The following is a 26,583-nucleotide window of genomic DNA, read 5'->3' on the forward strand; positions in this document are numbered from 1 at the left end:
CTCCCCCCCCCTTTCGTAACGCAATTTCCTATCTCTAATAAACAGAAAGTAACGCAACATCTAACCCCTCCCCCCTTATCGCGTTACGTAATTTGTGCACGACGCCTCACGAAAAATGAATGGGTTTCACCACCAGAATATCATTTCAGTATGCTTTTCGTGCGTGATTGAATCGAGAGAAGGTGTGGTTTACGATGGCAATTTGGAAGGCAAACTAGAGGAGAATGAACTCTCTGAGTATGAAAATTTCGGCGACTGAGCAATAATCGATTGAAAATATATAATTTTGGCGATACGAAACATTTTCCGTTTTTCATGTTATGCATCCATTATTGGATAGGAAAATATCCTACTGATGGGAAAGAATAATCTTCAGAAGCTTTCCAGCTAATTACACTTGATTGAAAAATTACGAAATCAAATGTATTTGGTCGCTGTGTTCGCCATATAATTAGAAAACATTAAAATAAACTCTTTCGCATGGATGTATTCTTCAATTCCCAGGGAACTGGCAGATTATTTTTCAGCAACGATTAGATCTTTCCGGAATTTTCTCGATGCTGTATGGCATCCAAACGAAAATTCTCATTTCAGTTTGGCCTGCAAAAAACATTTCTGAACTCTAATCCATCAAATTTGGAGCCCTGAAAAGGGCCGTTGATTATATGCTAAGCTAATATAGCACCATCTCCTTGGATTCGACGGGCCAGCTGAATGTCCTTGGGCATGATGTGACGCGTTTTACGTTGATAGCACACAAATTTGTATCTTCGAATAAGCCTCCTGCAGCGTCATAACCGCGGAACTTTGGAAGCGCAAGTCGGTTTTGAAGTCCTGAGCAATTCCACGAACCAAAAGCTGCAAAGGTAGCTTGCGGATCAGCAATTCGGCCGACTTCCGATAGCGATGAATTTCACGCAAAGTTCCCAGTCGATAGCGATGTGGCTTCTCCACCTATCCTGCTACTGGTACGCTTATCCGAGCTGCTTTCGTGGTGCCTTACCACCGAAGGACTAACGAGCTGTCTGCTTAGTCCCAATGAAACGAGTCCTCACGGTGCGAGAGTAGAGTAAGAAATGAACGAAAGCAAGGGAAGTGTCATTTTATAAAACATAAAAGAATCGAATGTAAACCCCACCCTCTTTATTATATAAGCTTACTGTATACTCACGAATATAATAAGGGTGGGATTTAGATTCTATACTTTTATGGTTTATAAAATGACGCTTCCTTTGCTTTCGTTCATTTCTTACTCTACTCTCGCACCGTGAGGACTCGAGCTCGTTAGTCTTTCGCAGACAGCTCGTTAGTCATTTGGTGGTAATGCACACGAAGTCAGCTCGGATAAGCGCACCAGTAGCAGGATAGGTGGAGAAGCCACATCGCTATCGACCGGGAACTTTGCGTGAAATTCATCGCTATCAGAAGTCGATCGAATTGCTGATCCGCAGCTACCTTTGCAGCATTTGGATCGTGGAATTGCTCAGGACTTCAAACCCGACTTGCGCTTCCAAAGTTCCGCGGCTATGACGCTGCAGGAGGCTTATTCGAAGATACCAATTTGTGTGCTATCCATGCAAAACGCGTCACATCATGCCCAAGGACATCCAGCTGGCCCATCGTATCCGAGGAGAGCGTGCTATATTAGCTTAGCATATAATCAACGGCCCTTTTCAGGGCTCCAAATTTGATGGATTAGAGTACAGAAAAGTTTTTTACAGGCCGAACTGAAAGGAGCATTTAGCGAAAATCGTGGTTTCGATAATAATTCGTTACCGATAGGTGCCATGGATATGGATTTCTTAATGAAGAATATGAAATACATGACATGATGTAGTGAATATATCCGAAGAAATCACTTTGGTGAAACTGCATTATAAAATTATTTGTGTACGAATGCCGCAATCGATAGTCGACTCTAATTTGCGCTGGGTAATTTCCTCGGAGGACTCGATTCCTCCTTTGAACATTAATAATCTCTTTCTGGCAAAACGATGTGGTATGAATCACATTATTTGAATGATAGAATGAAGAAGTTTTCTGCCAATTTCCTTCAACCTCCAAACGTATCTTTCTCCCGTTTGTCGTTTTCGCGTTCGCTAATCCTTTCTCACAGCACCCATTTATCGTTTGAGAAATTGTTGAGTAAACATTGTTTGCCAGTGCACGTAGAGCAGGAATTCCTAAAGATTCATTGCACCTCTAATAAATTGCCGAAAGACATGGTCTTACGTTGATCGCACTTGATTGAAAAAATCCAAAACGAAATGTATTTGGTCGCAGCATTATATGAGTAGAAAGCAAATAATCGCTCGAAAATGACTTGATTTTCGCGATGTGAAACATTTTCCGTTTTTCATGTTATGCATCCAATATTGGATACGAAAATTTCCACTGATGGGGAAAAAAATATTCAGAAGCTTTCCTGTTAATTGCGATTGATTGAAAAATAACAAAACCAAATGTATTTGGTTGCAGTGTTATATGGATAGAAAACATTAAAATAAACTCTTTCGCATGAATGTATTTTTCAATTCCAAGGGAAACTGGCAGATTATTTTTCAGTAACGATGATAGCAACGAGAATTCCGCGCGTGTATGTGTGTGTGTGTGTGTGGCGGCTGCTCCGATGTTTCAAGCGGAACCGTGGCATCACTCTCCTCCTGATGGATTCCCTTTTGGCCTTAGGTGCACAAACAGGCTCTTGGTGACACCGTTCATCAGCGTTTTCATGATAAACGAAATTAGCTTCACAACAACAGCGACAACATGCTCCAATCGCTGTTCAATCATAACTGAGTGGGTTTACGAGCGGCGCTCGCTTATATACCGATTGGTGATTTCAATAGCCTGTTTTGAAAGCAATTTTAAGACTATTGAAACAAGTTTTTGGATCAAAAAGTAACAAGTATATGACGCGTAGACATTTTATCTTTCGAATGAAGTGTTTATCATACCATTTCGTTCAGTTGTTTAAGAGCTATTAACGCTCAAAATCTCGGTCTCCAGCGTAACGCTTTCGTTCTCGAAACTTTGGTTTTACACCCCGGTATAGAAATGAAAGACGTAGTCCTACGTCAATATGACATATAATATGAAATGAATTATTTTGTTTATGCTTGTTTTTGAGCTTATTGGTGGTTAGGGTCTTTTAAATTGATCATTCAGCTTTGGTTGATAACTGATGTTGAAAATTGACTGACGTTATATCTGCATTGTATAGAAACATAACTAGGGAGCAACATAATGAGCTATGTATTTCCTGCTGCTCTGTTCTTATTTTAGAACTTTAATCCGAAGGTCATTCGTCCCTGTATTTACTGTTGGTTTTTCAGAACGCTTATAGCTCGTTTATTTCTCGACAGATCGTAGATTTCGTCTGCGAAACCTCAGTTCTTTTTCATTTTTATTTACTTTGTTTGCGGAGACTACAAATCATACAATTCATTCGTCTCCGAAACCACAGTTTAAGGTACGGTAATGTGCTCAATAGTGAAATATATGATAGTGAATGAGCTGATGACTACCTATGCATTCCCTATCACAGCCATCATTTTGATTGTACGATATGTGTATACGCCAAAAGATGCCCGGCGTTGAACATTTAATAAGGACAAAGCCTTCAGAAAAAAAAATCAAGAATCAATTATAGGACAGTGAGAAAAAAAATGAGAAAGTTTGTAAAAAAACGCAAAAACACAACACCAAAGGTTCTTTTCAGAACTCCCAACATCTTCATAAAGAGTAAACAGTAAACTAATCCATATTTCAGGTAGATAGGTATGTATTCATGTGCTCCCGTGGCCGAGTGGTTAGCGTCAAAACCTAACATGCCGGGGGTTCGGGTTCGATTCCCGTTCTGGTCGGGGGAATTTTTCGTAAAAGAACTTTCCTCCGACTTGCACTGTGGTCACGCGTATTCTAGAGCTTGCCACTCAGAATGCATTCAAGGCGTGTTAATTGGCATAGAAATCTCAACTAAGTACTAGTAAAAATGACGCAAGTAATATTACGTTGAGACGGCGAAGTTCCTCTAGGAACGTTGGTGCCATTTAAGAAGAAGAAGAAGGTAGGTATTCATGTATAAGAAGAAGGTAAAATAATATATTTAAAATATATATTTAGAAAAAGCTGTCCCCTTTGTATAGTCCTACGTCACTCCGGTTATGTCCCCGACATTACCCACCCGTCTTTTTTTCCCCATACATCCATTGGCACACTACTGGACATCCTTTTGTATCCATGTTCTTCTAGAATCTTGATTATATCATCTACAGTCGCTTCTTTCTTAGTTCTATCCACGTCAATCTGCAATCCCAATGCAACTTCGTACATTTTTTCCCGACTCTAATCCAGAGAACTTTCCACAAGGTCTGCATCAATAAATCCCTAGCAACGTTCCGTTTTAATTCCGGTGTGGAAACCACGCCAATACGAATAATCTATTTCGCCAATAGATTTTATTGTGTTAGTCAAACTGTTATAGGAAAGGAAAGTAGGAAGTTCGGAAGAAATTCATAACAATCGGGTGGTATTTGTGTGACCAAACCAATTGCACCCCTAACAACGCCAAATAGCATACAGCCCGTTGTCGGCGTCGTTTGCTTACCAGTGTTTTGCATCACGAGCGAACCGTGGCAGAATACATTTACCATGGGGTCCTGATCACGAACGTCACTTTACGGTGAAAACGAAATGAATTGTATGCAATTTGTATGCATTTTATTCCGTTTTCACAGTGAAGTGACGTTCGTAATCAGGCCCCATATCTACCCATCTTTCAGGCAAACAAATAGATAATTGCTGTTGTCCACCTAAGGCGGCTCGCACACCGGAGCAATGAGCAACTAGCAAACTGCAATACGCAATATGCACCAGGCAACATATTTTGTAGTGCTTCGTATATCAAAGCAATAAAAGCGCCTGACATTATGCAAGCAACCTGCCTAATGAACGAAATTTGTCAAATTATGGGCGATAAGTTGCTCTTCAACCGACACGTTGTGTTGCTAGCAATATGTGTTGCTCTACAAAGGTGATAGCGATATCGTATTGCGTCGGTTTGCGAGATCAACAAAAATTGAATGGAAAAACCCATTGGCGATAATATTCACCCTCATTCCGGTTCACGAACGGCGATTGGATTCCAATGCGTTCGAGTTCGAATAGTTTGCATTTTACCTTACGCAATCCTAAAGGGCGGTGAATTTCGAATTCGAACTTTCATCGCAGCAGTCAGACAACTGTGAAACCAAAACAAAAACGGAAAATGGTTTTAAAAGTTATAGTTTCTGCAGCAAATTATTTATTGTGCATTCGTCTACATTCGAATTAAAGGTAAAACCATGTAAAATTATATGGATTTCAATTTATAATTTTTCTCATTGATTTTCAGAGAGGTAAGCGGCCACAGAAGGTTACTCAGCTGGAGGTGCTGGAACCGGGTTTTACGCTTGAAGATCATTAACTGCCACATCCACCAGCAACCGACCTGGGAAGCGATGGCAACTAATAAATTCGGCTTGAAACGATGACCGAAATGTTACGCTGTTACAGTAAATCCATTGCTGTTATGGTTTTTACAATCATTTGGAATCAAGGCTACGTGCGGTTACGCTTCCTGGAAGATGGTTCACAGCGGTTCGAGGTCATCGTTATCTAACATTTGCCGTGTATATTGAGTAATTTCTAGTTTTTTTTTAATATTTCAAATATGGCTTATTTCAAGAAGAAATGTAACCTTTCAGTGTTAAGGTGAAGTTTAAGTGGCTATTACATGTACAGTGGGGTAAAAATCGTGATTTTTGAAGATTTTGCTTGAATTTTCACCAGGAATTGTTTAGATCGATATTGCAGCCAAATAATGAAAGATAGAAGTTGGACGTCAAAGAACAAATTGTAGAGTGGTTAAAGAACTTCAATTTAATTGGTAGAAACAATCTAGTTCAATTTAAAATTTTAGGATAAAATTAATAATAACACATTAAAAATTATTAACTTTAAAGTTTTTCACTTCCAAAATGTTATTAAAATCCACTATTTGAGTTGTTCCACTACTAGCAATAATCGCACCTCGGTAAAACCTCATTGGTTACGATATCGCCACTGCGCAAAGCTAGTGTTCCACTACTAATCCTGTACGAAATTTCTTTTCTCATCTTTCAAATGAATGCATCAGAATCGTCTTCCGTCTTAATGTAGAGCCAGTTTGAGGCAACAGAGTCCGAAACAAATAAAGTTCTATAACTCTGTCATTGTTGAAATTCGAAAATATGCGTAGGATCTTTTTACCAAATATGATCTATCATTCTTCGCCGATTGCCCGAAGTAACCAGACGATGGAAAGTCGCGTCCAAGTTCCGTTATCGGTTACCGCGTGATTGTTGTTTTTTTTGCCGCTGAAGAGTTCATTTCGCTATCTGGATAGTGAGTGAAGTGCCCTGCCTGCAAGTGTATAGAGGCTTTCATCCTCGGAAAGCCAAGCATTGGTTTTTGTTTTGTCGCTGCTTCGCCGACATTGGAGATTTCGCCGAGTCATCGTGCCAACAGTGACAGTGCGGGTAAGCTTTCGCCGACGACTGTGTGTAGTGGTGTCGTAGGCACATTCCCACCACAAACGAGCTTTCAGCACGCTCCCGTTCATCTGCACTGGAGTGCGTTCATAGGTGAATGACATTAAATATACTGAGAGAAAATATTTAATTTAATTTAATAATTATAAGTTTTTTTTTGTTTTTGTGAATTATTTTATTGTGAAATATTGTTTAAAAAAATACTTAGAATATAAGTGCAAATTTTAAAATGGCAGAGAGTGGGGGACCTTCGGATATGGAGGTCTCTGACTCTAGTTCCCTCCTAACGGATAAAAAAAAGTCACTCAAACGTGTTCCAAATACGGAAGATACTTCTTCTGGGGACGAGTCAGCTAACCCTACCAAGCCTCCCTCCAAAAAACTAGCAAATCTCCCATATGCCCTTAACGATCCCACTCTACCTTCAACCTCGTCTTCTCCCTCTGTTCTTCCCGCTCCTTCTCAACCTTCGCCTTCCCACTCTACTGTCCCCGATCCCTCTCAATCCCCGTCCTCGCCTTCCCTTCCTGTTATTCCCACTCCCAGTGTAAAGGTCTATCCAGAAGATACGCCCGGAACTGGTCCCTGGGTTGTTTTCTTCAGGCTTAAGCCAAATGGAAAGGCGTTGAGAATCATACAGATCGCGAAAGATCTGGCAAGGTATACCTCCGTTTCGGAAATTTCGAAGGTTAGACCAAACAAATTGCGAGTTGTCGTGACTGATCGAAAAGACGCAAACAAGATTGTTGTCGATCAGCATTTTACAATTGAGTATCGGGTTTACATTCCCTCTCACATAGTCGAAATTGAGGGTGTAAAAACCGAAACGGGCTTGACGTGCGAATACATTACGAGTGAAGGTACCGGCCGTTTTAAAAAACTGCCCTCGACGATTGTTAAGATCTTGGGTTGCCGCCAGCTCGGAACAGTCTCCCATGAAGGAGAAGAAAAGAAATTTACGCCGTCCAACTCGTTTCGAGTCACCTTCGCTGGTTCAGCTCTCCCTGACTACGTGATGGTAGATAAATTGAGGTTAGCCGTGCGACCTTTTATTCCAAAGTCAATGACTTGTCTAAAGTGCAAGTCAGTTGGTCACACGGCTGCTTATTGTGCCAATAAAGAACGATGTGCCACTTGCGGAGAACAACATGAGGGGAAATCCTGCAGTGCGACTGAGCATAAGTGTCCATATTGCGGGGGATCCCCACACGTGCTCTCAGCTTGTGAAACATACAAGACTCGCTGGGAGAAACAGAAGCGCTCTTTGAGGGAACGCTCTAAACGCACATTCGCAGAAATTTTGAAGGGCGCTTCTCCACTGGCTCAAGAACAACAACCAATCAATACACACAATGTCTTCGCTACGTTGCCAGTTGACGAAATGGAAGCGGATACAGCTAACGGGGACACGCCGTTTATTTCTCAAGTGAATCCCCGGCACAAAAATGTGACCACTCCCAAAGTTCAAGGACAAGTTCCTCCGGTGATACCCCCTGTTAGTTTGCCTAAAAAAAACGAGTGCAGCGGACAAGCTAAATCAGGTTCCTCCTGGCTTCCGTGGGAATGATTCACCTTCGAACGACCCAGCACTCGAGGGAACATCAAAAACCCCAAATGTCCCTGTTTTTCCGTCAAGTTCAACTTCCCAATCGGGATTTATAAAGTTATCTGACCTTGTGGATCAAATCTTCACGTGTTTAATGTTTCCGACTCCATCAGAACCATTGTCACCGCAATGCTTCCAGTATTAAAGACAATTTTGCAACAATTGATGAAAACATGGCCCCTCCTTGCAATGATTATCTCTCTTGATGTCTAATTTAAATAGAGAGGTCGGAGATATCACTGTTTTACAGTGGAATTGTCGTAGTCTTATGCCTAAATTGGATACATTCAAATTTCTAATTCATAAACTCAATTGTGATGTTTTTGCTCTGTCCGAAACCTGGCTCTTTTCTCAAAATGATCTCTCTTTCCACGATTTTAATATAATACGCTTGAACCGCGATGACAGACGCGGAGGGGTACTATTGGGGATCAATAAGTGTCACTCATTTTTTAGAATTGACCTTCCACCTATTGGAGGGATCGAAGCTGTTGCTTGTCATGCAAACATCAGAGGCAAAGACCTCTGTATAGTCAGCTTGTATTGGCCTCCGAGAGCTGCGGTTAGCCGCAAGCAACTTGTTGACATGTGCTCACTCCTTCCTGAGCCACAATTAATCTTGGGAGACTTCAACTCTCACGGAACTGCCTGGGGGGAACAGTACGACGACAATCGTTCATTGTTGATATATGACCTTTGTAACAACTTCAATATGACCGTTTTGAACACTGGGGAAACAACACGTGTACCTAAACCTCCTGCTAACCCAAATGCTCTTGACCTCTCGCTTTGCTCGAATTCACTATCGTTAGATTGCAAGTGGAATGTAATCCAGGATCCCAACGGTAGTGACCACTTGCCAATCAAAATTTCTATCACCAATGGGTTGAATTCTTCTGAATCAATAAACATGGCATACGACCTCACAAGACACATTGACTGGAAAAAATATGCGGACGCGATTGCTCTAGCCATCAATTCCAGAGATGGTTTGCCTCCATTGGAGGAGTATAACTTCATTTCTCGTTTGATCTATGACAGCGCGGTTCGCGCTCAAACGAAACCTATCCCAGGTTCCACTATTCGTCGAAGGCCTCCCAATCCATGGTGGGATAGCCAGTGTTCCAAGCTTTATGGAGATAAATCGAATGCATTTAAAGCTTTTCGGAAACGTGGAACCATTGAGAATTTTCAAACGTATTTGGACCTTGAAAATCAATTTAAAAAAAAGACGGGTGGGTAATGTCGGGGACATAACCGGAGTGACGTAGGACTATACAAAGGGGACAGCTTTTGTTAAATATATATTTTAAATATATTGTTTTATTTTCTTCTCCTACGTGAATACCTACCTATCTACCTGAAAAATGGATTAGTTTACTGTTTACTCTTTATGAATATGTTGATGGTTCTGAAAAGAACCTTTGGTGTTGTGTTTTTGTTATCACTCGATATTCCCATCTTGTTCGGTTAAACCTTTCTGTTTAGCTATTGCGTTTGCCACTCGCCACAGCTTTCACAGTTGGAAAATTTCTTCCCATCCAGCTTGTGACATATTTTACATTAAATTACATTCAATGGCACGTCGCATTACCACCACTCAGTATCGGATTGGAGGTAATTTTAACCTGTAATTGAACATTTGCGATGACAGCGGTACAGTGTCGACTTTCAATGTGGGGTCATAATTTGGACCCCGAACTCTATGTTTACAAAAATGTCCAACTAAATATGTCACATTACAGGTCCGTCCAATTAGCTAAATGTCGAGATAAGTGTAAATTACTGTACTTTCAATCTAGAAGCAATTTAAGAATTGATGAAAATCAATAAGCTCAGAACAACTGCCAAATTCACATACTCATCATATCCTGACAAACAAATTATGAAAAAATCAATTTGTGTTTTATTATTATTTTGGATAATGTTTTAGAAAGCATTGAACTGTATTTCCTAAACTCTTTTTTGGAAGGTTTAATGGCCCTGAAAAGCGCCTTGATTAATGGAATGGTTCCAATTTAGAAAACTTAGTACTCGTGGTTTTGAAAAAAACCATTTCGAACGCCCTCGATGCCGCCTTGTTCTGGATTTGCCACCAAAGCAGTTTGTATAAAGAACAAACTTTTTTCTTCTGCTACCTGATGCCGTTTTGCGATTGCGTTTGCCACTCGCCACTCGCTGCAACTGCCTGTTGTCTTGATGTCCACCGAACCGAATGTGTTCTGTTCCGAATGCGGGTTTTCTTATCGTCGCGAGCAGCTTTGCCAGCTAACTCGATCACTTCGGCGGCCGAAACTATATAACGCCGGCTAGGTGGACTGGTGCACTGGTACTAACGCGCTCGGCCTAGCTACCCTTGCGGGCAACTCCAGATCAACACGGTTCGAGCGGGATTTTGCCTTTCCCTTCACTTTTCCTCCTTTACCATGTCCAGACATGGCTGCTTGGGTTGGTTTGTTGATTTGTTGTGATGCGAACCGATGTGGTGTACGGTTTGAATGAGAATGATCGTTACGGCAGCGGAGCGGGGATTTTTAAGCTCACTGGCTGGCTCGAGAATTACGCATGTGTGAGACTGCGACCAATGTTTCGTTAATTTTTTTCTTTTTCCTTTCCAATCGTGCTTCATTGTATTTCGCTGCTGCTCTGATTGCCCGTTTTGGTCGGTACGATTTGAGAAGCACAAAATGGACCAATCAAAAATGGGCACATAGTGCATTTTGACAATGCTTGATATTTCAAAATTATTCAATCATTTATCTCAAGAAAAATGAAATGTTATTCGTTATGACAGATGCGTGGATATATTTTCTATCAATTGATGCAAAAACCTTTGCGATCTATTGAGAAATGCTCGAGTTATAAGCGTTCCAAATCTTGCATTTTTTCCTACTTGTTCAGTGCCTAGATTTCCATTTCACCCCCTATATCTTCCGGTTAGACGTAGTCCTACGTCAACATGATCCAAGGGAAAAAACGTGCTTATTGGCGAAATTTCGTGGGAGGTTTGTCACGAGAAACGTCAATGAAAAAATTATGGAAAGTGGCTCGAAACATGAGAAATCGCTCTTCATCCAATGAAAGCGAGGAATATTCACATCGATGGATTTTTAATTTAGCACGAAAGGTTTGTCCCGATTCCGCTCCAGTGCAAAGAATTATTCGAGATATACCACAAGATAGGTGCGATCTTGATTCCGAGTTTTCGATGGTAGAATTCTCTCTTGCTCTCCTTTCATGTAAAAATTCTGCTCCGGGATCGGATAGAATTAAGTTCAACTTGCTGAAAAATCTCCCTGATGTGGCGAAACATCGCTTGTTGAACTTATTCAATCGGTTTCTGGAGCATAATATTGTTCCAGATGATTGAAGACAAGTACGAGTTATAGCTATTCAAAAACCCGGAAAACCCGCGTCCGACTTCAATTCGTACCGCCCAATAGCAATGCTGTCTTGTATACGGAAATTGTTGGAGAAAATGATCTTGTTTCGCCTTGATCGATGGGTTGAAACGAATGGCCTACTCTCAGATACACAATATGGGTTCCGCAGGGGCAAGGGGACGAATGATTGTCTTGCGTTGCTTTCTTCAGAAATTCAAATGGCTTACGCCGAAAAAAAACAAATGGCTTCAGTATTCTTGGACATAAAGGGGGCCTTTGATTCTGTTTCAATAGAGGTTTTGTCAGACAAATTACACTCTCGGGGTCTGCCGTCTCTATTGAATAATATGTTATATAACTTGCTTTGTGAGAAACATTTGAACTTTTCTCACGGAGATTCGGCAGTAAGTCGGGTCTCTTACATGGTCCTCCCCCAGGGCTCATGTTTAAGCCCCCTTTTGTACAACTTCTATGTAAGCGACATCGACAATTGCCTTACACAAAATTGCAGCCTAAGACAACTTGCAGATGATGGAGTGGTGTCTGTCGTAGGATCAAACGAATCCGACCTGCAAGGACCCTTACAAGATACTTTGAACAATTTTTCAACCTGGGCCATTGGGCTAGGGATCGAATTCTCCACGGAGAAAACAGAGATGGTGTTTTTTTCTAGGAAGCATAAACCAGCAAAACCAAAGCTTCAACTTTTGGGTAAACCGATCACTCATGCTATTTCATTCAAGTATCTTGGGGTCTGGTTCGACTCCAAATGTACTTGGGGGGCCCAAATTAGGTATCTGAGTAAAAAAGACAGGTGGGTAATGTCGGGGACATAACCGGAGTGACGTAGGACTATACAAAGGGGACAGCTTTTGTTAAACATATATTTTAAATATATTGTTTTATTTTCTTCTCCTACGTGAATACCTACCTATCTACCTGAAAAATGGATTAGTTTACTGTTTACTCTTTATGAATATGTTGATGGTTCTGAAAAGAACCTTTGGTGTTGTGTTTTTGTTATCACTCGATATTATCATCTTGTTCGGTTAAACCTTCCTGTTTAGCTATTGCGTTTGCCACTCGCCACAGCTTTCACAGTTGGAAAATTTCTTCCCATCCAGCTTGTGACATGTTGTTCAGTAAATTACATTTAATGCGACGTGCCGGAGAAACACTTTGCCACTCACTGAAACTAAGCTGGTCTGTTCTTGATGCGGGTTTTCTGATTGTCGTGAGCAGCTTTGCAAGCCAACTCGAGCACTCCGACGGCCGAAACTCTATAATCGCTGTTAGGTATACTGGTGCTCCGGCTCCATTCCGTTCGGCCTAGTTACCCTTGCGGAGCAATCAGTGAATGCGACCAACAGGGAACTGGAGCCCTGCACGGTTCGAGTGAGACTTTGCCTTTCCCTTAACTTGTCCTCCTTTGTTACGTCCACGATGCCGATGCCGTACAACCACACGGGTTTACGGTTTGAAAGAAAATGAGATATTTTTTTGGGGTCCGCGTGTTTTATACTCAAGCGGTACACACTCACAGGATAGAGACAAATCGGCAGACTCAGCCAGAGGGGCGAGTCCAACGAGACGAACGAATGAGCGTTAAAAGGGAGCGATGGCAAAAAAATACATTCATTTTACTAACACCATTAAATTTAGCTACATTTATAAATCATCCAACATCACATCATTCCTTCCCACTCCATCCCACCCCTTTTCCTAACCTTTCCTTTCCTTATCCTCCCCACCTCCCCCTCCCCATACATTTCCTTTTGATCTAGAGCTAGGTTCTACGATGCTTTGTCGCTGCTTTGGTACTCATTAATAACAATACAATTACGTTACAGCTTATATTAAACATCTTACATGGCATAGGATTCTTTCCTACCTTCGCCCGGTTTTACATCTGAACAGACAGGTCCGCTGAATATGGTTTTTTCTTCTTTTTCCCCAGCCTCCTCAAGACTGGTGCTCAACGGCTCTTCTCAGAGCTAGAGGCGAATGAACTGAAAAGTTTAAACCCTCTTAAAGCCAAAAAGAAGAAGAAGAAAATACATTCATTATGATTTGTTCGCTCGTTGGATTCACATGCAGGCTAAAAAGTGTCCTTTTCAGGATCACAAAATTATATTCAATCTAAAGAGTTTATTGTTTTGTTATCACTCGATATCCCCATCTTGTTCGGCTAAACCTTTCTGTTTAGCGATTGCATTTGCCACTCGCCATAGCTTTCACAGTTGGAAAATTTCTTCTCATCCAGCTTGTGACATATTTTACAGTAAATTACATTCAATGGCACGTCGTATTACCACCACTCAGTGTCGGATTGGAGGTAATTTTAACCTGTAATTCAACATTTGCGATGACAGTGGTACAGTGTCGACTTTCAATGTGGGGTCATAATTTGGACCCCGAACTCTATATTTACAAAAATGTCCAACTAAATATGTCGCATTACAGGTCCGTCCAATTAGCTAAATGTCGAGATAAGTGTAAATTACTGTACTTTCAATCTAGAAACAATTTAAGAATTGGTGACAATCAATAAGCTCAGAACAACTGCCAAATTCACATACTCATCAGATCCTGGCAAACAAATTATGAAAACATCAATTTGTGTTTTATTATTATTTTAGATAATGTTTTAGAAAGCATTGAAGTACTTCCTAAACTCTTTTTTGGAAGGTTTAATGGCCCTGAAAAGCGCCTTGTTTTATGGAATGGTTCCAATTTAGAAAACTTAGTACTCGTGGTTTTGAAAAAAAAACCATTTCGAACGCCCTCGATGCCGCCTTGTTCTGGATTTGCCACCAAAGCAGTTTGTATAAAGATCAAACTTTTTTCTTCTGCTACCTGATGCCGTTTTGCGATTGCGTTTGCCACTCGCCACTCGCTGCAACTGCCTGTTGTTGTCTTGATGTCCACCGAACCGAATGTGTACTGTTCCGAATGCGGGTTTTCTTATCGTCGCGAGCAGCTTTGCCAGCTAACTCGATCACTTCGGCGACCGAAACTATATAACGCCGGCTAGGTGGACTGGTGCACTGGTACTAACGCGCTCGGCCTAGCTACCCTTGCGGGGAACTCCAGATCAACACGGTTCGAGCGGGATTTTGCCTTTCCCTTCACTTTTCCTCCTTCACCATGTCCAGACATGGCTGCTTGGGTTGGTTTGTTGATGTGTTGTAATGCGATCCGATGTAGTGTACGGTTTGGATGAGAATGATCGTTACGGCAGCGGAGCGGGGATTTTTAAGCTGACTGGCTGGCTCGAGAATTACGTATGTGTGAGACTGCGACCAATGTTGCGTTCATTTTTTTCTTTTTCCTTTCTAATCGTGCTTCATTCTATTTCGCTGCTGCTCTGGTTGCCCGTTTTGGTCGGTACGATTTGAGGAGCACAAAATGGACCAATCAAAAATGGGCACATAGTGCATTTGGACAATGCTTGATATTTCACAATTATTCAATTATTTATCTCAGGAAAAATGAAATGTTATTCGTTATGATAGATGCGTGGATATATTTTCTATCAATTGATGCAAAAACCTTTGCGATCTATTGAGAAATGCTCGAGTTATAAGCGTTCCAAATCTTGCATTTTTCCTACTTGTTCAGTGCCTAGATTTCCATTTCACCCCCTATATCTTCCGGTTAGACGTAGTCCTACGTCAAAATGTCAACAAAGAATAAACTTTCTCCGTACAATTAACGGCACCTGGTGGGGAGCCCATCCCGAAGATCTTATAATGTTTTTTTTTATCAATTCGTTTATTTTTACAGGCTCAGTTACTTAAGTTTAAAGGAGCCGAATTCTTAAATATAATTTTGAAACTATATATATATAAACAATTTTCTTACATCTATGGTTAGTAAGGTGGAAAACCGATTACTCGCGGTGTACTCGAGTTTAGGAGGGTGACATATTTTTAGGAGAAGGATGGGATATAAGGAAATTGTAACAATGTTGATGAACACTCATTTCATAAATCTATTCGTATATCTATAGTGTATTTACATTTCAACTTATTCTACTATTTATAGTAAGGGGACGAATTACCCGCAAAGGAAGGAAAGGAGGGTATAAGGATGTAGGGACAATCACACATGAAGATCTATACCTTCAAGGAAAACATATATATGGGACATGTAATCAACGTCTAACCGAGCCAACACATCTCTCACCGGCACATTGGGCTGTCTTCCTCGGGCCCGAAGGGAGTTTTCTAAATTCGATCTGGCGACCAGATACACCTCGCATGACCAAACAATGTGCTCGATGTCGTGATAACCTTGGTCACAAACGCAGAGATTGCTGCTGGCAAGATTGAAACGAAAGAGTAGTGCATCTAACGAACAGTGATTGGACATGAGTCGGGAGAAGGTGCGAATAAAATCTCGACTCAAGTCTAGACTTTTGAACCACGGTTTGAGGCTAACCTTAGGGATAATCGAGTGAAACCACCGGCCCAATTCATCTTCATTCCACTTGCGTTGCCAGTTAGCGATGGTATTTTTGCGGACTAAAGAATAAAATTCATTGAAGGCGATTTGACGCTGATAAATATCGCCTTCAATTGCACCTACCTTTGCTAATGAGTCAGCCCTCTCATTACCCGGAATGGAGCAATGTGAAGGGACCCAGACAAAAGTAATGACATAACAGCGTCTGGATAAAGCACTCAAAATTTCTCGTATTCTCTCAAGGAAGTACGGCGAGTGCTTTTCCGGCCTCACTGAACGGATAGCTTCGACAGAGCTAAGACTATCCGTTACAATGTAATAGTGTTCAACAGGTCGTGAGGCGACGCTGTCCAGCGCCCAATGAATTGCTGCCAATTCAGCAATATACACTGAGCAAGGATTCTGAAGACTGTGTGAGGTGCTAAAAAATTCGTTGAACACTCCAAATCCTGTGGACTCGTTTATAGTGGACCCATCAGTAAAGTACATATTATCACAATTGATACCCCCATACTTTTCATCGAAGATCGTTGGAGCGATCCTCGATCGTTGGTAATCTGAATATCCATGGATATCTTGCTTCATGGACAGATCAAAATGCACAGAGGAATTGATGTAGTCAGGGAAACAAACACGGTTGGGAATATACGAAGAAGGATCAACCTGCATGGAGATGAATTCATGATATGAACTCATGAATCCGGAGTGAAAATTTAGCTCGATCAGCTGCTCAAAATTTCCGATCACCAATGGGTTCATAACCTTACACCGGATGAAGAACCGAAGAGATAATAAATTGAAGCGATCTTTTAGTGGGAGTAGGCCTGCCAAAACCTCGAGACTCATGGTATGCGTTGAGGGCATACATCCCAACGCGATACGGAGACAAAGATACTGAATTCGCTCGAGTTTAATGAGGTGTGCTTTGGCAGCTGATTGAAAACAGAAACTGCCATACTCCATCACTGAGAGAATAGTTGTTCGATACAACATTATAAGATCTTCTGGATGGGCTCCCCACCAGGTGCCGGTAATTGTACGGAGAAAGTTTATTCTTTGTTGGCATTTTTTACTCAGATACCTAATATGGGCCCCCCAAGTACATTTGGAGTCGAACCATACCCCAAGATACTTGAATGACATAGCATGAGTGAGCGGTTTACCCAAAAGTTGAAGCTTTGGTTTTGCTGGTCTATGCTTCCTAGAAAAAACAACCATCTCTGTTTTCTCCGTGGAGAATTCGATCCCTAGCCCAATGGCCCAGGTTGAAAAATTGTTCAAAGTATCTTGTAAGGGTCCTTGCAGGTCGGATTCGTTTGATCCTACGACAGACACCACTCCATCATCTGCAAGTTGTCTTAGGCTGCAATTTTGTGTAAGGCAATTGTCGATGTCGCTTACATAGAAGTTGTACAAAAGAGGGCTTAAACATGAGCCTTGGGGGAGGCCCATGTAAGAGACCCGACTTACTGCCGAATCTCCGTGAGAAAAGTTCAAATGTTTCTCACAAAGCAAGTTATATAACATATTATTCAATAGAGGCGGCAGACCCCGAAAGTGTAATTTGTCCGACAAAACCTCTATTGAAACAGAATCGAAGGCCCCCTTTATGTCCAAGAATACTGAAGCCATTTGTTTTTTTTCGGCGTAAGCCATTTGAATTTCTGAAGAAAGCAACGCAAGACAATCATTCGTCCCCTTGCCCCTGCGGAACCCATATTGTGTATCTGAGAGTAGGCCATTCGTTTCAACCCATCGATCAAGGCGAAACAAGATCATTTTCTCCAACAATTTCCGTATACAAGACAGCATTGCTATTGGGCGGTACGAATTGAAGTCGGACGCGGGTTTTCCGGGTTTTTGAATAGCTATAACTCGTACTTGTCTCCAATCATCTGGAACAATATTATTCTCCAGAAACCGATTGAATAAATTCAACAAGCGATGTTTCGCCACATCAGGGAGGTTTTTCAGCAAGTTGAACTTAATTCTATCCGATCCCGGAGCAGAATTGTTACATGAAAGCAGAGCAAGAGAGAATTCTACCATCGAAAACTCGGAATCAAGATCGCACCTACCTTGTGGTATATCTCGAACAATTTTTTGCACAGGAGCGGAATCAGGACAAACCTTCCGTGCAAAATTAAAAATCCATCGATGTGAATATTCTTCGCTTTCATTCGTTGAAGAGCGATTTCTCATGTTTCGAGCCACTTTCCATAATTTTTTCATTGACGTTTCTCGTGACAAACCTCCCACGAAATTTCGCCAATAAGCACGTTTTTTCCCTTTGATTAAGTTTTTAAATTGATCTTCAAGGGCTAAATACGTTTGAAAATTTTCAGGGGTTCCACGTTTCCGAAAAGCTTTAAATGCATTCGATTTTTCTACATAAAGCTTGGAACACTGGCTATCCCACCATAGATTGGGAGGCCTTCGACGAATAGTGGAACCTGGGATGGGTTTCGTTTGAGCGCGAACCGCGTTGTCATAGATCAAACGAGAAAGGAAGTTATACTCCTCCAATGGAGGTAAACCATCTCTGGAATTGATGGCTAGAGCAATCGCGTCCGCATATTTTTTCCAGTCAATGTGTCTTGTGAGGTCATATGCCATGTTTATAGATTCAGAAGAATTCGACCCAATGGTGATGGAAATTTTGATTGGCAAGTGATCACTACCGTTGGGGTCCTGGATTACATTCCACTTGCAATCTAACGATAGTGAATTCGAGCAAAGCGAGAGGTCAAGAGCACTTGGGTTAGCAGGAGGTTTAGGTACACGTGTTGTTTCCCCAGTGTTCAAAACGGTCATATTGAAGCTGTTACAAAGGTCATATATCAACAATGAACGATTGTCGTCGTACTGTTCCCCCCAGGCAGTTCCGTGAGAGTTGAAATCTCCCAAGATCAATCGTGGCTCAGGAAGGAGTGAGCACATGTCAACAAGTTGCTTGCGGCTAACCGCAGCTCTCGGAGGCCAATACAAGCTGACAATACAGAGGTCTTTGCCTCTGATGTTTGCATGACAAGCAACAGCTTCGATCCCTCCAATAGGTGGAAGGTCAATTCGAAAAAATGAGTGGCACTTATTGATCCCCAAAAGCACCCCTCCGTATCTATCATCACGGTCCAAGCGTATAATATTAAAATCGTGGAAAGAGATATCATCTCGCGAAGGAAGCCAAGTTTCGGACAGAGCAAAAACATCACAATTGAAGTTATGAATTAAAAATTTGAATATATCCAATTTAGGGATAAGACTACGACAATTCCACTGTAATACAGTGATATCTTCGACCTCTCTATTTGAATTAGACATCAAGAGAGATAATCATTGCAAGGAGGGGCCATGTTTGCATCAATTGTTGCAAAATTGTCTTTAATACTGGAAGCATTGAGATGACAATGGTTCTGATGGAGTCGGAAACATTAAAACACTTGAAGATTTGATCCAGACAACTTTATAAATCCCGATTGGGAAGTTGAACTGGACGGAAAAATAGGGACAGTTGGGGTTTTTGATGTCCCCTCGAGTGCTGGGTCGTTCGAAGATGAAATATTCCCACCGAAGCCAGGAGAAACCTGATTTTGCTTGTCCGCTGCACTCGATATTTTAGGCAAGCTAACAGAGGATATAACCGTGGGGACTTGTTCTTGAACTTTGGGAGTGGTCACATTTTTGCGCCGGGGATTCCCTTTGAAAATAAACGGTGTGCCCCCGCTAGCTGTGTCCGCTTCCATTTCATCAACTGGCAACGTGGAAAAGGTATTGTGTGTTGAGATTGGTTGTTCTTGTTGTTGGGTCAGTGGCGAAGCGCCCTTTAAAATTTCCGCAAATGTGCGCTTCGAGCGTTCCTTTAAAGAGCGCTTCTGTTTCTCCCAGCGACTCTTGTAAGTTTCACAAACTGATAGCTCGTGTGGGGATCCCCCGCAATATTGACATTTATGCTCAGTCGCACTGCAGGATTTCCCCTCATGTTGCTCTCCGCAAGTGGCACAGCGCTCCTTGTTGGCACAATAATCCGAAGTGTGACCAACTGACTTGCATTTGTTGCAAGTCATGGGCTTTGGCACGAAGAGTCGCACAGGTAGTCTCAATTTGTCTACCATAACGTAGTCAGGGACGGCGGCACCAGCAAAGGTGACTCGAAACGAGTCGGACGGCGTAAATTTAGTTTGGTCCCCATCATGTGAAAGTTTCCCGAGTTGACGACAGTCCAAGATTTTCACTTCCATTGAGGGGAGCTTCTTGAACTTGCCTTTTCCTTCTGCTTTTATTTGTTCGCTCGTCAGACCCGTTTCAGTTATCACCCCCTCAATTTCTACGTTATGGGAGGGTATAAATGTTCGATATTCGAGAGTGAAATGTTGATCAGCAACAATCTCGTTTGCGTGTTTCCGGTCATTCACGACAACTCGCAATTTGTTCGGTCTAACCCTGCGAATTTCAGATACAGAAGTGTATCTGGCCAGATCTTTCATGATCTGAATCACGTTAAGGTTTTTTCCTTTCGGTTTTGGCCGGAGGAAAACAACCCACGGGCCAGTTCCAGGTGCATCTTCTGGATAAACTCTGACACGTGGAGCGGAGACAACAGAGGGGGAAGACGAGGACGAGGATGAGGATGGGGACGAGGACGAGGATTGGGTTGGATCGGAAGCATCAGAAGGGGGAAGCGAAATCGATGATGGAGATGGGGAGTGGAAGTAACAGTGGGTTGAGAAGGGAGGCTTGCAATTTTCTTAGAGGGGGGCTTGATATGATGAGCGGATTCGTCCCCAGAAGAATTATCTTCCTTATGAGGGACTCGTTTATGTTTTTTCCCAGATCTTGTATAAGATTCATTATCGGAGATCTCCATCTCTGGAGATCCTCCACTATTCTCCATTTTACAAAAATTTCTGTATTATTTCTAATTTATTATTGATTTTAACAATAATCTCAAAAAAAAATAGCAAAAAAAAAATTATGATAATAATATTAAACAATGAACAATAACTGAATAGTAATATTAATAATAAATATGTGTACCTTAATATAAAAGTTGTTCCAATAATGCACTCTACTGCCCTAATCAGGGAGAGACAGAGGCTACGCGCTACGGAGACAACACAATAGCGCAAGAATAGCTTACGGAGCCACGTGATGATGAATCCCGTTTGCGACAGTCACGCGATGGCGATCCCGTTATGTCGAATCAGTTCAACAGCCGCAATCCGGCTCGCTGCAAGAGCGCTGCTTCCTTTGTTCCTTCGTTCCACTTCACAAAAGGTCAGGTCGCGGACAGCAATGACCTTCACTCGTACACGATACACTCGTACCAATAGCACAATAGCAAAAGTGGCAACGCACAATACCGACACTGAACTTTACTCGTCAAGAGTTGGATAGCGAATGATCTTATAATGTTGTATCGAACAACTATTCTCTCAGTGATGGAGTATGGCAGTTTCTGTTTTCAATCAGCTGCCAAAACACACCTTATTAAACTTGAGCGAATTCAGTATCTTTGTCTCCGTATTGCGTTGGGATGTATGCCCTCAACGCATACCATGAGTCTCGAGGTTTTGGCAGGCTTACACCCACTAAAAGATCGCTTCAATTTATTATCTCTTCGGTTCCTCATCCGGTGTAAGGTTATGAACCCATTGGTGATCGGAAATTTTGAACAGCTGATCGAGCTAAATTTTCAATCTGGGTTCATGAGTCCATATCATGAATTCATCTCCATGCAGGTTGATCCTTCTTCGTATATTCCCAACCGTGTTTGTTTTCCTGACTACATCAATTCATCTGTGCATTTTGATCTGTCCATGAAGCAGGATATCCATGGAACATAAGATTATCTTCGATCGAGGATCGTTCCAAAGATCTTCGATGCAAAGTATGGGGATATCAATTGTGATAATATGTACTTTACTGATGGGTTCTCTATGAATGAGTCCACAGGATTTGGAGTGTTCAACGAATTTTTTAGCACCTCCCACAGTCTTCAGAATCCTTGCTCAGTGTATATTGCTGAATTGGCAGCGATACACTGGGCGCTGGACAGCGTCGCCTCACGACCTGTTGAACACTATTACATTGTAACGGATAGTCTTAGCTCTGTCGAAGCTATCCGTTCAGTGAGGCCGGAAAAGCACTCGCCGTACTTCCTTGAGAGAATACGAGAAATTTTGAGTGCTTTATCCAGACGCTGTTATGTCATTACCTTTGTCTGGGTCCCTTCACATTGTTCAATTCCGGGTAATGAGAGGGCCGACTCATTAGCAAAGGTAGGTGCAATTGAAGGCGATATTTATCAGCGTCAAATCGCCTTCAATGAATTTTATTCTTTAGTCCGCAAAAAATACCATAGTTAACTGGCAACGCAAATGGAACGAAGATGAATTGGGCCGGTGGCTCCACTCGATTGTCCCTAAGGTTAGCCTCAAACCATGGTTCAAAAGTCTGGACTTGAGTCGGGACTTTATTCGCATCTTCTCTCGACTCATGTCCAATCACTGTTCGTTAGATGCGCTACTCTTTCGTATTAATCTTGCCGACAACAATCTTTGTGTTTGTGGCCAAGGTTACCACGACATCGAGCACGTTGTTTGGTCGTGCGAGCTGTATCTTGTCGCCAGATCGAATTTAGTAGTCACCCTTCGGGCTCGAGGAAGGCAGCCCATGGTGCCGGTGAGAGACGTGTTGGCTCGGTTAGACCTTGATTACATGTCCCAAATATATGTATTCCTTAAAGCTATCAATCTTCGTGTGTGATTGTCCTTATACCCTTAGTTTTTCCTTTTCCTTTGTGAGAGATCGGATCCCTTCTTAAGAATCAGATGAAATGTAAATACATATTAGATATAAGATAGGTTTAAGAATTGAGTGTGATGAGTGTGATTGAGAGTGTGAGTGTGATCATTGTCAACATATCCTCATATCCCCTCCTTTTTTTGAAGAAAATATGTCACCCTTCTAAACTCGAGTCGACCGCGAGTAATCGGTTTCCTATATTATTAACATTAGAATTAAGGAAAAATGTATATATACTAGTAACAATACAGTAAGGAGTTCGGCTCCTTTAAACCTATGTAACTGAGCCTGTAAAAATAAATTATTTAAATAAAAAATAAAAAATGATCGTCTATCACCTCCTGAGATAATCTGGATAAATTTTTTTTTTCGTGTGAGAAAGGTGTTTTGGGGATGAATCAAAAATCAAATTCCTCTTTTATTTTCAAAAATCGAAAAATACATGTAAAAAAACAAACAAAACAAAATTTTGACTCGATTATATACAGGATTTGATCATATACAGTGAAAAGAAATAAAAAACTGTATATAATCGAGTCCGCGCTGTACCACGGTCATCAGGATTCACACCCGATACAAGGTAAAGAAAATGTTCAACCAGTCACGGGTTTCTTGCTCCTCGACCACAATATTAGGAAACCTTCTAGCCGGGGCTGCTGCTGCCGCGGGAGCTGCGTCAGCGCCCGCCTCCGCAACGTTCCAACAGCGGTAGTGGCAGTGGCCGAGGGTATATTTGATGAAGCAGCTGCTGATGGTGAAGTTTCCGCGCCCACTGCAATCGCAGGAGATGATGGCATTGAAGAGCTTGCACGGCTTGGTATCGTGGGTAGACTAGATGATCATTGATTGACAAGTGTTGGCACTGGTCCGGGATCGCCCCATTCGAAGTTATCGAAGCTGGAATGCTACCGGCTGCTGGCATTGGCGAGAGGTATGGGAAGCTGTCTACTTTTGCGCAGCTTGCGGATTTGCATTTTTTCCTGATTGTTGACAAAATTCCCTGATATTCACTGATTTTCAAGGGTTTTCCAGGAAGTCGACACCCTGGAAACGATTTATTTCTTTTTAGGTCCCCTCTATAGAGTTCTGATTGCTCCCGCAGACTGCCGACTTTCTCGGCCGATAGTTTGGTTGAGTTGGGTGGCTAGCGCGTACACCGGCCAACTGAACAGTCGGGTCGCCTCAGTTTTTTTTTTTTTTTTATCCAAAATATATATTTTTATTAAGGCTCATATGGCGTCAGCCTAACGGGGCCGGGAGTTCAATTTTTCTACAATGTTTGCTTACAACTATGTTAGTAATATGTAACCGATTACTCGCGGTTGGCTCGAGGTTAGTATTACAAGTGTTCTCATAATTGGTATGTTGCAGTCTTCGATGCTCTGTACGTGTGCCCGACACGGGATACCTGCTATTGGGATGCAGCTGACCATTAATCAGCAACGCCCCCCTAGTCTGTACCCCATATCTAGCGTGGTGCGTCTTTCTCGACTCGAGGAATCCTAGCCTCAGTTTATAATCGGGAAGTGCATCAAACATTTTTATCGGCGAATACTGAATCGGTGTTATGCGCATACCTTTCCGTACTGATAAAAAAAGCCGACAAAATGTTCGACCAATGAAAAGACAGCAGTCTAGGGGTTCTAGCAGTTAATTGAGGTTAGTTACTTACGTTTAATTTTGTCTAGTGCTTTATCAGTAACTATCTGCGATCGCTTAACGCTCTAAAATTCAATAAGAAAAAATAAAAATCTAAATCTATATAGTTTCAAATGGTTTTACCTCTCATTCCAATGTATACGAATGTACAATGAATTATTTTCTGCAGAAACATTAACTTCCATAACCGTTTGCCGTTTTTGTTTTTGTTTTGGTTTCACAGTTGTCTGACTGCTGCGATGAAAGTTCGAATTCGAAATTCACCGCCCTTTAGGATTGCGTAATCAAAGTACGTAGAATAGAAGGTAGTCTCCTCCCTGCTTTGTTCAAGTAGTGGTAGGCAAAGAAAAAAAGTAAAAACAGGAAGTGGGTTATATTTATGGTATAACCGCAAGGGTGACGTAGGACTATCGTTGATTTAGAGATCATTTGTTTGAAGTTGAATCTATATCCATCCTAAATGAATGAATAAATAAATATTTGGGTGACTTCAAAAACGAGAGTGTTACGTTGGAGACTCAAGGTTTTATGCATTCAATATTGGATACAAAAAACCTTGTTCTGAAGAATAATCTTCAGAAGCTTTCCTGCTAACTGCACTTGATTGACAAATCACAAAACCAAATGTATGTGGTCGCAGTATTATATGGATAGAAAACATTAAAATAAACTCGCTTGAATGTAATTTTCAATTCCAAGGGAACTGGCAGATTATTTTTCAGCAACGATCATTTCTTTCCAGGTTTCCTCTCGATAACCAGCAAACGAAAAGAGTTGCGCGCGTGTATGTGTGTGTGTGGCGGCTGCTTCTATGTCTTCCCGAGGAACCGTATTTCGATGCTGATACTCTCTTGGTCACGAGAGTATCACGGCTTTTCTGCGCTCCCTCACAGTTAAAACAAACTGATTGCATTTCAGGTCAGGTCAGGCCAGGTAATGAATCCCTCGATCCCTCGCCGTTCAGCTCGTTCAGTAACGATGTTGTCTTGTCGATGTCCTCAGGCGTCGTGCACAAATTACGTAACGCTAAAAATCCGAATTTTGAACCACCTCTCCCCCCCCCCCTTTCGTAACGCAATTTCCTATCTCTAATAAACAGAAAGTAACGCAACATCTACCCCCTCCCCCCTTATCACGTTACGTAATTTGTGCACGACGCCTCACGAAAAATGAATCGGTTTCACCACCAGAATATCATTTCAGTATGCTTTTCGTGCGTGATTGAATCGAGAGAAGGTATGGTTTACGATGGCAATTTGGAAGGCAAACTAGAGGAGAATGAACTCTCTGAGTATGAAAATTTCGGCGACTGAGTAATAATCGATTGAAAATTATATAATTTTCGCGATACGAAACATTTTCCGTTTTTCATGTTATGCATCCAATATTGGATACGAAAATATCCTACTGATGGGAAAGAATAATCTTCAGAAGCTTTCCAGCTAATTACACTTGATTGAAAAATTACGAAATCAAATGTATTTGGTCGCTGTATTCGCCATATAATTAGAAAACATTAAAATAAACTCTTTCGCATGGATGTATTCTTCAATTCCCAGGGAACTGGCAGATTATTTTTCAGCAACGATTAGATCTTTCCGGAAATTTCTCGATGCTGTATGGCATCCAAACGAAAATTCTCGTTTCAGTTCGGCCTGTAAAAAACTTTTCTGAACTCTAAGCCATCAAATTTGGAGCCCTGAAAAGGGCTGTTGATTATATGCTAAGCTAATATAGCACGCTCTCCTCGGATACGATGGGCCAGCTGGATGTCCTTGGGCATGATGTGACGCGTTTTGCATGGATAGCACACAAATTGGTATCTTCGAATAAGCCTCCTGCAGCGTCATAACCGCGGAACTTTGGAAGCGCAAGTCGGTTTTGAAGTCCTGAGCAATTCCACGAACCAAATGCTGCAAAGGTAGCTTGCGGATCAGCAATTCGGTCGACTTCTGATAGCGACGAATTTCATGCGAAGTTCCCGGTCGATAGCGATGTGGCTTCTTCATGCTTCCTGCGGCTGATGCGCTTATCCGAGCTACTTTCGTGGTGCCTTACCACCGAAAGACTAACGAACTGTCTGCTTAGTCCC

The 26,583-nt window shown here is 41.8% G+C and overlaps 1 long non-coding RNA gene and 1 pseudogene across 1 annotated transcript in view; both read right to left on the reverse strand.

The window, feature by feature from the left end:
- Positions 1–24,801, reverse strand: part of LOC129765133 (uncharacterized) — a 36,835-nt gene extending 12,034 nt beyond the window's left edge. Inside the window, exons 1-2 of the long non-coding RNA XR_008741372.1 lie at positions 24,615–24,801; positions 24,505–24,556 (exon numbers count right to left, since the gene is read on the reverse strand). This is a non-coding gene — a long non-coding RNA (uncharacterized LOC129765133). The remainder of the gene's footprint in view (positions 1–24,504; positions 24,557–24,614) is intronic.
- On the reverse strand, positions 5,969–6,117 carry LOC129772068 (U4 spliceosomal RNA; annotated as a pseudogene).
- Positions 24,802–26,583: the final 1,782 nt, after the last annotated feature.

This window comes from Toxorhynchites rutilus, chromosome 2 (genome assembly GCF_029784135.1).
Source record: "Toxorhynchites rutilus septentrionalis strain SRP chromosome 2, ASM2978413v1, whole genome shotgun sequence".
In the NCBI taxonomy this organism is placed as follows: domain Eukaryota; kingdom Metazoa; phylum Arthropoda; class Insecta; order Diptera; family Culicidae; genus Toxorhynchites; species Toxorhynchites rutilus.